Source organism: Anomaloglossus baeobatrachus, chromosome 3 (assembly GCF_048569485.1).
Source record: "Anomaloglossus baeobatrachus isolate aAnoBae1 chromosome 3, aAnoBae1.hap1, whole genome shotgun sequence".
Taxonomy (NCBI): domain Eukaryota; kingdom Metazoa; phylum Chordata; class Amphibia; order Anura; family Aromobatidae; genus Anomaloglossus; species Anomaloglossus baeobatrachus.
The window spans coordinates 595794068-595807968 of record NC_134355.1 but is presented as its reverse complement, the minus strand read 5'-3'; the positions used below and the strand labels follow the sequence as shown (position 1 = coordinate 595807968).

The following is a 13901-nucleotide window of genomic DNA, read 5'->3' as shown; positions in this document are numbered from 1 at the left end:
AAGAACCGAGGTGGAGGACGAGAACTGAACTCTATCCTGTACCCGTGAGACAAAATGTCTGTTACCCACCGGTCTTTGACCTGTGGCAGCCAAATGTCGCAAAAGCGGGAGAGCCTGCCACCGACCGAGGATGCGGAGGGAGGCGGCCGAAAGTCATGAGGCAGCCGCCTTGGAAGCGGTACCTCCGGTTGCTTTCTTGGGGCGTGAGTGAGCCCGCCAGGAATCAGAGCTCCTTTGCTCTTTCTGAGTCCCTTTGGACGAGGAGAATTGGGGCTTGCCCGAGCCTCGAAAGGACCGAAACTTTGACTGCCACTTCCTCTGTGGAGGTTTGCTTGATCTGGGCTGGGGTAAGGAGGAGTCCTTACCTTTGGACTGTTTAATGATTTCCGCCAATTGCTCACCAAACAGTCTGTCTCCAGATAATGGCAAGCTGGATAAACATTTTTTAGAAGCAGAATCTGCTTTCCATTCCTTTAACCACAAGGCTCTGCGCAAAACTACAGAGTTGGCGGATGCCATTGAGGTACGGCTCGTAGAGTCCAGTACCGCATTGATAGCGTAGGTCGCAAACGCAGACATTTGCGTAGTTAGGGACGCCACTTGCGGCACTGCTGGACGTATGAGAGAGTCCACCTGTGCCAGACCAGCTGAAATAGCTTGGAGCGCCCACACGGCCGCGAATGCTGGAGCAAACGACGCGCCAATAGCTTCATAGACAGATTTCAACCAAAGGTCCATCTGTCTGTCATTGGCATCTTTAAGTGAAGCCCCATCCTCCACTGCAACTATGGATCTAGCTGCAAGCCTGGATATTGGAGGGTCCACTTTTGGACACTGGGTCCAGCGTTTGACCACGTCAGGGGGAAAAGGATAACGGGTATCCTTAAGGCGTTTAGAAAAACGCTTGTCCGGATAAGTATTGTGTTTCTGGATGGATTCTCTGAAGTCAGAGTGGTCCAGAAAAGTACTCAATTTACGCTTGGGATACAGGAAATGGAATTTCTCCTGCTGTGCAGCTGCCTCCTCTGCAGAAGGGGCTGGGGGAGAAATATCCAACAGCCTATTGATGGCCGCTATAAGGTCATTTACCATGGCGTCACCATCTGGCGTATCCAAATTGAGTGCGGCGTCAGGACAAGACTCCTGATCACCCACCTCTGAGCCATCATATAGAGACCCTTCTCGCTGAGACCCTGATCCGCGTGATGACGTGGAGGGTCTCTCCCAGCGAGCTCGCTTAGGCGGACTGGGACTGTCATCGGAGTCAGAGCCCTCAGCCTGTGATGCCTGGGACCCCCTTGAATTACGGATTAATTCCAGCTGAGGGGGGCCGGGGAACATAGACACAGCGGTGTCCATGGTCTGAGCAACTGGCCTGGACTGCAAGGTCTCCAGGATTTTTGTCATAGTCACAGACATTTTATCAGCAAAGACTGCAAATTCTGTCCCCGTCACCGGGGTAGGGTTCACAGGCGTCTCTGCCTGGGCTACCACCACAATAGGCTCTGGCTGACGAAGTGCCACTGGGACTGAACATTGCACACAATGAGAGTCGTTGGAGCCTGCTGGTAGATTATCCCCACATGCTGTACAAGCAGTGTATACAGCCCGTGCCTTGGCACCCTTGCGTTTTGCGGATGACATGCTGTTGTCTCCTCAAAGCAATATAGGGTGTACAGCCAAGAAGCGACCTTACAGTGCAGTACACAAATATAACACTGTGGCACTAGTGGGGCCGCACGTATGTGCTGCTTACCGCCCGCTTAGCGCGGGTGTGTGGTCGCCAGAAACCCCTAGCCTGGGTCCCTCAGAGCCTGCGTCCGTTCTCCAGCCAGACTGCATGTGTATAATGGCTGCCGGCGTCCTGGGGAGCTGCAAGCCTGGGGGCGGGCCTAGGGCGTGCACAGAGAAAAAGCGCGAAGCCTGTGTCCTACTGTGCTCAGTGAGAGGGCTGGAGCATGTAAATCGTGCTCCAGCCCTCGGCGCTGCCGATTGAACAACGTCTCTCCCCTACCCTGATTGACAGGGTGGGGGGCGTTAACGAAGCGGAGCTAGGCCGCAGAAAACCGGGGACTAAAGTTAGAAGCGCCGCCGCCGTAAAAGCGCGGTCGGCGCGTCCCCGGCGCACTACAAGTCGCAGCTGCGCCGCCGCTCCAGGGGCGGTCGGCGCGGCGATCCACACACATAAAGTCCCCCAGTAATCTGCGGGGACTATAAGCCCAGCGCACAGCGCTACAGTCCCCGGCGCACTAGCACACCCAGCAAGCCTGGGGTGTGCGTGGCCTGCCATACGGGGACACAGAGTACCTGAAAGTTGCAGGGCCTTGTCCCTGAACGGCACTCCCGCTCCACATCCAGCAGGTTCTATGGGTCTGTGGATGGAGCCCGGCCTCAGGGCTTGGTGGCCGGTAAGATCCCACTTCCTCAGAGCCCCTCAGGGGGATGGGGAAGGAAAACAGCATGTGGGCTCCAGCCTCCGTACCCGCAATGGGTACCTCAACCTTACAAACCACAAGTGGGGTAAGAAGGGAGCATGCTGGGGGCCCCATATGGGCCCTCTTTTCTTCCATCCGATATAGTCAGCAGCTACTGCTGACTAAACAGTGGTGCTATGCGTGGATGTCTGACCTCCTTCGCACAAAGCAGAAAACTGGTGAGCCAGTGATCCCACTGGGGGTGTATAGCCAGAAGGGGAGGGGCCTTACACTTTTTAGTGTAATTGCTTTGTGTGGCCTCCGGAGGCAGTGCTATACACCCAATCGTCTGGGTCTCCCAATGGAGCGCCGAAGAAAAGAATTTACGGTAAGTAAACAAAATTCTCTTTTTCTTCATCGTTCCTATGGGAGACTTAGACATTGGGACGTCTCAAAGCAGTCCATGGGTGGGAATAAACAGAGAACTGAGAAGTAGGCGAAACCTAACTTCACAAATGGGCGACAGCCGCCTGAAGGGTGCGTCTGCCCAAGCTCGCATCTGCCGAAGCATGAGCATGTACTTGGTAGTGCTTCGAAAAGGTATGCAGACTAGTCCAAGTGGCAGTCTGACAGACCTGCTGAGCCGTAGCCTGGTGCCTGAAAACCCAAGAGGCACGACAGCTCTGGTCGAGTGTGCCTTGATCCCCCGGCGGGGGAGGCACTTGAGTACACTGGTAGGCATCGGAAATATCCGACCTAATCCAACGAGCTAGGGTCGGCTTGGAAGCCGAGAGGCCCTTACGCCGACCTGTGGTCAGCACAAAAAGAGAGGTGCACCGCCTAAGAACAGCGGTGTGAGACACATAGATCCGGAGCGCCCGCACCAGATCCAGAGTATGCAACGCTTTTTCAAAGCGATGAACAGGAGCCGGACAAAAGGAAGGCAGGGAAATGTCCTGGTTAAGGTGGAAGGAGAAACCACCTTAGAGAGAAAGTCCGGAGTCGGACGGAGAACCACCTTGTCTTGATGAAAAAACAAAAAAGGTGACTCCGAAGAGAGCAGCCAAATCAGATACTCTCCCGAGGGAAGTTATGGCCACTAGAAAGACCACTTTCTGTGAAAGACGAGACAAAGAAACCTCCCTAAGAGTCTCAAAGGGGGGTTTCTGGAAAGCCTAGAGGACCAGATTAAGGTCCCAGGGATCCAAAGGCCGCCGGCAAGGCGGAATGATGTGAGATGCGCCCTGTATGAAGGAGCGCACCTGAGCCAGCCGGGCGATACGCCGCTGGAACAACACTGACAGAGCCGAGACCTGTCCCTTGAGGGAATTGAGGGATAGTCCTAGCTGCAGACCGGACTGTAGAAAGGACAGGAGGGTCGGCAAGGAAAAAGGCCAAGAAGCATGGCCGGAAGGGCGACACCAGGACAGGAAAATTCTCCAGGTCCTGTGATAGATTTTGGCCAAGGAATACTTCCGAGCCCGAGTCATAGTGGAGATGACTTCAGGAGGGATACCAGAAGTCGTCAAGATCCAGGACTCAAGAGCCACGCCGTCAATCTGAGAGCCGCAGAATTCTGGCGGAAAGACGGACCTTGTGAGAGAAGGTCTGGACGGTCCGGGAGATGCCACGCACCTCTACGGACAGATGGAGCAGGTCAGGGGTACCAAGCTCGCCTGGGCCAGTCTGGAGCAATGAGAATGACCCGACGGCCCTCCATTCTGATCTTGCGCAGGACTCTGGGCAAGAGCTAGAGGGCGAAACACGTAAGACAGACGAAACTGGGACCAATCTTGAACCAGCGCGTCTGCTGCAAAGGCCTGAGGATCGTGGGAGCGAAGATCCACTTCCGGAGTGCCCCACTTGCGGCAGATTGACCGAAACACTGCCGGACGCAGAGCCCACTCGCCGCTGTCCACGGTTTGACGGCTGAGAATCTGCCTCCCAGTTTTCCACGCCTGGGATGTGGACTGCGGATATGGTGGATCTGGAGTTCCACTGAAGGATGCGTTGAACCTCCAACATTGCCAGGCGGCTGAGTGGCACGCCCTGGTGGTTGATGTAGGCAACCGCTGTCGCGTTGTCTGACTGGACTCGAATGTGCTTGCCCGCCAACAGGTGGTGAAAGGCTAAGAGAGCTAGAAGCACAGCTCTGATTTCCAGCACATTGATCGAGAGGGCTGATTCGGACTGAGTCCAAGCGCCCTGCGCTCCGTGGTGGAGATATACTGCTCCCCAGCCGGATAGACTGGCATCCGTGGTGAGGATCACCCAGGGCCAGGAAGGAGTGTCCCTGAGACAGAGAGAGGGGCCGAAGCCACCACTGAAGGGAGCCCCTGGTCTGTGGCGACAGAGCCACTAACCTGTGCAAGGAGTAAGTCCGCTTGTCCCAACAGCGGAGAATGTCCAGCTGCAGAGGACGCAGATGGAACTGGGCAAAGGGAACCGCTTCCATTGACGCCACCATCTGACCCAGCACCTGCATTAGGTGCCTGATGGAATGACAGCGAGGCCTCAACAAAGAGCGCACCGCCAGATGGAGGGACTGCTGTTTGACTAAGGGCAGCTTTACAAGTGCCGGCAGAGTCTCGAATTGCATCCCTAGGTACGTGAGCTTCTGGGTCGGAGTCAGAGTGGACTTGGGTAGATTGACAAGCCACCCGAATTGGACTAGAGTGGCGAGAGTGAGCGAGACACTCCGCTGACAGTCTGCACTGGATGAAGCCTTGACTAGAAGGTCGTCCAGGTAAGGAATCACTGCCAACCCCTGGAGGTGCAGAACCGCAACCACTGCTGCCATGACCTTGGTGAATACTCGAGGGGCCGTGGCTAACCCGAAGGGGAGAGCCACGAATTGGAAATGTTCCTCTCCGATTGCAAAACGTAGCCAACGCTGGTGTGAAACTGCAATTGGCACATGCAGATAGGCATCTCTGACGTTGCTGGCGCGGCCAGATAGTCAAAAGGAGGCTGCCTTAGTGGCAGCAGCTCCTGCGGTCTTCTGAGGACGCGGCTTCGTGCGCCAGTTGGATTTTTGGTCCTTGGCTGAGTTAGAGGACGAGGCCGAGGGCTTAGAGGACGACCAGTTGGAGGAACGAAACCTCGACTGGTTCCTGCCCTGGACAGGTTTCCTTGGTTTGTGGCATGGAAGTACTCTTCCCGCCAGTAGCTTCCTGAATAATTTCATCCAGTTGTTCACCGAACAGCCTGGGCCCAGCAAATGGGAGCCCAGCAAGGTACTTCTTTGAAGAAGCGTCTGCCTTCCACTCTCGAAGCCACAAGATCCTGCGGATAGCAAGAGAATTAGTCGAAGCCACCGCAGTGCGGAGCCTCCAGCATGGCAGACATGGCATAGGATGAAAAGGCTGAGCCTGGAAGTTAAGGCAACCATCTCAGGCATAGAGCCCCTGGTGAGGGAATGCATCTCCTCTAGAGAAGCAGAGATGGCTTTGAAAGCCCACACTGCTGTAAAAGATGGGGAGAACGAGGCCCCTGCCGCCTCATATACAGATGGCGGTCAGTGGAATCCTTGAGAGGTGCCATCAGCCACTGGTACAACTGTCCGGGCTGAGAGTCTAGACACCGGAGGGTCTACCTTTGGTGAATGAGCCCACTCCTTGACCACCTCTGGTGGAAACGGAAACTGTCATCAGAACCACGCTTTGGGAAGCGACTGTCAGGACAGGCTCTGGGCTTGGTCACAGTGGCCTGAAAACTGGAGTGGTTAAGGAACACACTCCTTGTTCTCTTAGGCAAGGTATACTGATGCTTTTCTGCCAGAGAGGGGTGCTCCCCTGATACAGGCGGATTGAGGTGCAGTACAAAATTAATGGACACAATCAAATCACTACCATCTGCGTCACTTTCGGACAGATCAATGGGGGTACATGGAGGTAGCGTCCGAGCCCCCAAGTAAAGGCATCCTCCTCGTCCTGTGAGTCAGCTCGTGAATCAGAGCCGCGGGACGAGGAAGGAGAGGGGACCCTGCGTCTCCTTTTAGGAGGACGGGGTCTGAGACCAGATGAAGAATCCTCTGTGAGCTTTGCTGAGCGAGCCGTAGCAGCAGAAGCGCCCTGAGAAGGGGGCTGATGCATGCTCAGCAGAGTCCGGGACAGCTGTCCCATGGAGAGAAGGATTCTACCCAAGCCGGGGGTTCAGCCACCGGAGCCGGAGCAGCCGGAGGGACCACTGGGGATGAGCCTCCAGGCTGAGGCACCACCATGTTAGAGCAGGCATCACAATGTGGTTATGTGCTCGGTACAGGCAGTACGAGCCTACATGCAGTGCATATAAAGTACAGCCTTGCAGCCTTTCTGCTCGTGTGAGACATGCTGCTGAAGTGGGGGCTCTGAGCCAGAATGACCCCCAGCAGAGTATATAAGCAGGTCCACAACCGGAGGTTGTGGCTTGCCAGACCGTTTGACATTGGGACATCTCTGTGCCCTCCGGATCCCACAGCCCGGACCCCCAGAGAGATGCTGCAGCCAGCGCCGATCGCTGTGCAGACATGCCTAAGAACGCTGATAAAATGGCGCCGGAGCAAGGAGAGGGGGCGGGGCCTACTCTAAGAGCGGGATCCGGAGGGCCAATGAGATATACAGGGGAGGGAATATTTCCTCAGAGAGGAGTGTCCCTCCTCTGTGTCGAACGGCCGCTGGGTGGAGCCGCACTGTCCCTCTGCATGATTGGCATGCAGGGGCAGTGAAAACGAAACTAGGCCTCAGGCGAAGCCGGGGCCTAAATTTAACAATGCGGCCGGCGAGCAGGCACCATCGGCGCGGTTCTCAGGTGAAAACCAGAGAACCGGCCGGAAATGTCAGAATAGATACACAGCACACTCCCCAACAATAAAGTACAAGGGACCCCCCGATAATAACGTCTCAGATACTTAGCTTGTGAGACGCAGGGCCAGGTCCCTGAGGGATGAGTGCTCCGTCCGGCAGGATCCTGAAAGGGCTGCGGATGGAGACCGGTCTCCTGCAAGGCAGGGAGAACCGTGCTGGCTCCCACTTCAAGCCAGAGCCCGAGGGATGGTGAAGGAGCGCGGCATGTAAGGCTCCAGCCCTGAAATCAACCTTAACAACACCGCCAACACAGTGGGGTGAGAAGGGACATGCCGGGAGTCCAGGCTTGGACCCGCTTTTCTTCAAACTCTTTCCAAAAATCAAAATCAGATGAGAATGCATGTGTGGATGTGTGCCTCCTGAACACAAAGCATTGAACTGGCTATATTTGGTTATCCAGGGGGTGTATATGCTCGGAGGGAGAGGCTACACTTTTTAGTGTAGTACTTTGTGTGTCCTCCGGAGGCAGAGGCTATACACCCATGGTCTGGGTCTCCCATAAGAACGATGAAGAAATGTCTGTGTGGCCATCCACAACATTATTAGAATAGGGACGTTTCCACAAGTGTGCCAGGAGTTCTGCAGGCTCCAGTCAGACGAATGGAAGTTACAGAAGTTTCTACAACACGTCCGCTAGTTAGTAACTATTCATCAATGCAGCCCTAGTACTGTAAAGGGAAGCACCGGAGTCATCTTTCCACTGAATACTCGCCATCATGAATACATTGCTCAGTTAGGACTTGGGCAGTGGTTCTCCCTTGGTCATCCATATGGTAAAGCAAGTAGAAAGGTTGCAGAGTTTGCATTTCTTTTAGTGTCACTTAGATTAATATCCACATGTCTTAAACATTTTTACGCTGAACATTCACAGAATACAATCCGCGAGGTCAGGACCGACATGAGCTCAGGTCCGGAGACTCACAACCGATGCGGACAATGCAGTCCGAGGTCAGACCGAGAACGCTGGACATTGAGATCGCGTTTAAAAGACATATCAGTCTTCATCAGGACAAAAAAAGAGAATTTTGTTTACTTACCGTAAATTCTTTTTCTTATAGTTCCGTATTGGGAGACCCAGACATTAGTTTATCGCTTTCTCATCTGACTTTTCATTTTTGGAAAGAGTTTGAAGAAAAGCGGGTCCAAGCCTGGACCCCCGGCATGTCCCTTCTCACCCCACTGTGTCGGCGGTGCTGTTAAGGTTGATTCCCAGGCTGGAGCCTTACATGCTGTGCTCCTTCACCATCCCTCCGGGGCTCTGGCTTGAAGTGGGAGCCAGCACGGTTCTCCATGCTTGGCAGGAGACCGGTCTCCATCCGCAGCCCTTCAGGACCCTGCTGGACCGGAGCACACATCCCTCAGGGACTTGGAACCCTGCGTCTCAGCAAGCCAAGTACCTGAGACGGTTATAATGGGGGTCCCTTGTACTTTACTGTTGTGGGAGAGTGTGCTGAGTGATTGTTCTGACATTTCCGACGGGTTCTCTGGCTGTCGCCTGAGAACCGCGCCGATGGTGCATGCGCGTCGGCCGCACCGCTCAAATTTAGGCCCCGGCTTCGCCGGAGGCCTACTTTCGGTTTCACTGCCCTCGCATGTCAGCCCAGCGGCCGTTCTACAAAGGGGAGAGACACTCCTCACTGAGTACATGTCTCCTCCCCTGTGAATCTCTTTGGCCCTCCAGATCCCGCTCTCAGAGTGAGTCCCGCCCCCTCTCTTCACTCCGGTGGCCATTTTCTCAGCGAACTCTTTCCAAAAATGAAAAATCAGATGAGACAGCGATAAACTAATGTCTGGGTCTCCCATAGGAACGATAAAGAAAGAACAGTATCTGTTCTTTTGTCCTGATGAAGAAGACTGATATGTCTTTGAAACGCGTTGACCTGCAGAAATAAAGAAAAAAGAGAATTTTGTTTACTTACCGTAAATTCTTTTTCTTATAGTTCCGTATTGGGAGTTCCAGACATTGGGTGTATAGCTTCTGCCTCCGGAGGACACACAAAGTACTACACTCAAAAGTGTAGCTCCTCCCTCTGAGCTTATACACCCCCTGGAGATCCAGATCTAACCAGTTTAGTGCAAAAGCTGAAGGAGAATAGCCACCCACAAGTAAAAACAGAGCAAGAACCGGAACAACCGGAGTCTCTGTCTACGACAACAGCCGGTGATAACACACGGAACAAGAAACTGCCAACAGGCAAAAGGGAGGGTGCTGGGTCTCCCAATACGGAACTATAAGAAAAAGAATTTACGGTAAGTAAACAAAATTCTCTTTTTCTTTATCGTTCCTATGGGAGACCCAGACATTGGGACGTCTCAAAGCAGTCCATGGGTGGGAATAAACAGAACAACTGAGAAGTAGGCGGAGCCTAACTTCACAAGTGGGCGACAGCCGCCTGAAGGATGCGTCTGCGCAAGCTCGCATCTGCCGAAGCATGAGCATGCACTTGGTAGTGCTTCGAAAAGGTATGCAGGCTAGCCCAAGTGGCAGCCTGACAGACTTGCTGAGCCGTAGCCTGGTGCCTGAAAGCCCAAGAGGCACCGACAGCGCTGGTCGAGTGTGCCTTGATCCCCGGCGGGGGAGGCACCTGAGAACCCAGGTAGGCCTCCGAAATGTTGGACCTGATCCAACGGGCTAAGGTCGGCTTAGAAGCAGAGAGGCCCTTACGCCGACCTGTGGTTAGCACAAAAAGAGAGGTGCACCGCCTTTTAGCAGCGGTGCGAGACACATAGATCCGGAGAGCACGCACCAGATCCAGAGTATGCAACGCTTTTTCAAAGCGATGAACAGGAGCCGGACAAAAGGAAGGAAGGGTAATGTCCTGGTTAAGGTGGAAAGGAGAAACCACCTTAGGGAGAAAGTCCGGAGTCGGACGGAGAACCACCTTGTCTTTATGAAAAACCAAAAAAGGTGACTCCGAAGAGAGCGCAGCTAAATCAGAGACTCTCCTGAGGGAAGTTATGGCCACTAGAAAGACCACTTTCTGTGAAAGACGAAACAAAGAAACCTCCCTGAGAGGTTCAAAGGGGGGTTTCTGCAAAGCCGTGAGAACCAAATTGAGGTCCCAGGGATCCAAGGGCCGCCAATAAGGCGGAATGATGTGAGACGCACCTTGCATGAAGGTGCGGACCTGAGCCAGCCGGGCGATACGCTGCTGGAACAGCACTGACAGAGCTAAGACTTGTCCCTTGAGAGAGTTGAGGGACAATCCCAGCTGCAGACCGGACTGTAGAAAAGACAGAAGGGTCGGCAAGGAAAAAGGCCAAGGAGAATGGCCGGAAGAGCGACACCAGGACAGGAAAATCTTCCAAGTCCTGTGATAGATCTTGGTAGAGGAAGACTTACGGGCCCGAGTCATAGTGGAGATGACTTCAGGAGGGATACCAGAAGCCGTCAAGATCCAGGACTCAAGAGCCACGCCGTCAATTTGAGAGCCGCAGAATTCTGGCGGAAAAACGGACCTTGTGAGAGAAGGTCTGGACGGTCCGGAAGATGCCACGGCACCTCTACGGATAGATGGAGCAGGTCTGGGTACCAAGCTCGCCTGGGCCAGTCCGGAGCAATGAGAATGCTCGACGGCCCTCCATTCTGATCTTGCGCAGAACTCTGGGCAAGAGAGCTAGAGGGGGAAACACGTAGGACAGACGAAACTGGGACCAGTCTTGAACCAGAGCGTCCGCGGCGAAGGCCTGAGGATCGTGGGAGCGAGCCACGTAAACCGGAACCTTGTTGTTGTGACGGGATGCCATTAGGTCCACGTCCGGAGTGCCCCATTTGCGGCAGATTGACTGAAACACTGCCGGATGCAGGGACCACTCGCCGCTGTCCACGGTTTGACGGCTGAGATAATCTGCTTCCCAGTTTTCCACGCCTGGGATGTGGACTGCGGATATGGTGGACTTGGAGTCCTCCGCCCATTGAAGGATGCGTTGTACCTCCAACATTGCCAGGCGGCTGCGTGTCCCGCCTTGGTGATTGATGTAGGCAACTGCTGTCGCGTTTCTGACTGGACTCGGATGTGCTTGCCCGCCAACAGGTGGTGAAAGGCTAGGAGAGCTAGAAGCACAGCTCTGGTTTCCAGCACATTGATCGAGAGGGCTGACTCGGACGGAGTCCAAGTGCCCTGCGCTCGGTGGTGGAGACATACCGCTACCCAGCCGGACAGACTGGCATCCGTGGTGAGAATCACCCAGGACGGGGTCAGGAAGGAGCGCCCCTGAGACAGAGAGGGGCCGAAGCCACCACTGAAGAGAGCTCCTGGTCTGTGGCGACAGAGCCACTAACCTGTGCAAGGAGGAAGGCCACTTGTCTCAACAGCGGAGAATGTCCAGCTGCAGTGACCGCAGATGGAACTGGGCAAAGGGAACAGCCTCTATTGACGCCACCATCTGACCCAGCACCTGCATCAGGTGCCTGATGGAATAACGGCGGGGCCTCAGCAGAGCGCGGACCGCCAGTTGGAGGGACTGCTGTTTGACTAATGGCAACTTCACAAGTGCCGGCAGAGTCTCGAACTGCATCCCTAGGTACGTGAGACTCTGGGTCGGAGTCAGAGAGGATTTGGGAAGATTGACAATCCACCCGAATTGGGCTAGAGTGGCAAGAGTGAGCGAGACACTCCGCTGACAGTCTGCGCTGGATGAAGCCTTGATTAGAAGGTCATCCAGGTAAGGAATCACTACCAACCCCTGTAGGTGCAGAACCGCAATCACTGCTGCCATGACCTTGGTGAATACTCGAGGGGCTGTGGCTAACCCGAAGGGGAGAGCCACGAATTGGAAATGTTCCTCTCCGATTGCAAAACGTAGCCAACGCTGGTGTGAAACTGCAATTGGCACATGCAGATAGGCATCTCTGATGTCGATGGATGCCAGGAAATCCCCTTGGGTCATTGATGCAATGACTGACCGCAGAGACTCCATGCGAAAATGCCGCACCTGAACATGCTTGTTGAGAAGCTTGAGATCCAGGATGGGCCGGAAGGAACCGTCCTTTTTGGGGACTAGGAAGAGATTTGAGTAGAAACCTCTGAACCGTTCCCGGGCGGGAACCGGTACAATTACTCCGTTGGCCTGCAAGGATGCCACGGCCTGAGAGAAGGCGGCGGCCTTGGAGCAGGGGTGAGTTGACAGAAAAAATCTGTTTGGCGGGCTGGAAGAGAATTCTATCCTGTAGCCGTGGGAGATGATATCCCGCACCCACTGATCGGAGACGTGTTGAAACCACACGTCGCCAAAGTGGGAGAGCCTGCCACCGACTAAGGACGTTGCTGGCGCAGACAGACAGTCAAGAGGAGGCTGCCTTAGTGGCAGCAGCACGTGCGGTCTTCTGTGGACGCGCTTTTGTGCGCCAGCTGGATTTTTGGTCCTTGGCAGTGTTAGTGGACGAGGCCGAGGGCTTAGAGGAAGACCAGTTGGAGGAACGAAAGGAACGAAACCTCGACTGATTCCTACCCTGGACAGGTTTCCTGGTTTTGGTTTGCGGCATGGAAGTACTCTTCCCGCCAGTAGCTTCCTTAATAATTTCATCCAGCTGTTCTCCGAACAGCCGGGACCCAGCAAAAAGGACCCCGCAAGGTACTTCTTAGAAGAAGCATCTGCCTTCCACTCTCGAAGCCACAAGATCCTGCGGATAGCGAGGGAATTAGCCGAAGCCACCGCAGTGCGGTGAGAAGCCTCCAGCATAGCAGACATGGCATAGGATGAAAAAGCCGAAGCTTGGGAAGTTAAGGCAACCATCTCAGGCATAGATTCCTTAGTGAGGGAATGCATCTCCTCTAGGGAAGCAGAGATGGCTTTGAGAGCCCACACTGCTGCAAAAGTCGGGGCGAACGAGGCCCCTGCCGCCTCATATACGGATTTGGCCAGAAGGTCAACCTGGCGGTCAGTGGAATCCTTAAGCGAGGTGCCATCAGCCACTGATACAACGGTCCGGGCTGAGAGTCTAGACACCGGGGGGTCTACCTTTGGCGAATGAGCCCACTCCTTGACCACCTCAGGTGGAAAGGGAAAACGGTCATCAGAACCACGCTTAGGGAAGCGTTTGTCAGGGCAGGCCCTGGGCTTGGTCACAGCGGCCTGAAAACTGGAGTGGTTAAAAAGAAGGGAATTTTGTTACTTACCGTAAATTCCTTTTCTTCTAGCTCCTATTGGGAGACCCAGACGATTGGGTGTATAGCACTGCCTCCGGAGGCCACACAAAGCATTACACTAAAAAGTGTAAGGCCCCTCCCCTTCTGGCTATACACCCCCAGTGGGATCACTGGCTCACCAGTTTTAGTGCAAAAGCAAGAAGGAGGAAAGCCAAGAACTGGTTTAAACAAATTCACTCCGAAGTAACATCGGAGAACTGAAAACCATTCAACATGAACAACATGTGTACCCGAAAAACAACCAAAAATCCCGAAGGACAACAGGGCGGGTGCTGGGTCTCCCAATAGGAGCTAGAAGAAAAGGAATTTACGGTAAGTAACAAAATTCCCTTCTTCTTCGGCGCTCCATTGGGAGACCCAGACGATTGGGACGTCCAAAAGCTGTCCCTGGGTGGGTAAAGAAATACCTCATGTTAGAGCTGCAAAGACAGCCCTCCCCTACGGGGAGGCAACTGCCGCCTGCAGGACTCTTCTACCTAGGCTGGCGTCCGCCG

At 54.4% G+C, this 13901-nt stretch overlaps 1 protein-coding gene across 3 annotated transcripts in view; it reads right to left on the bottom strand.

Moving 5' to 3' along the window:
* STAG1 (STAG1 cohesin complex component) overlaps nucleotides 1–13901 on the bottom strand; it is a 331716-nt gene that overhangs the window by 55738 nt on the left and 262077 nt on the right. The gene's annotated exons all lie outside the window — the stretch shown is intronic.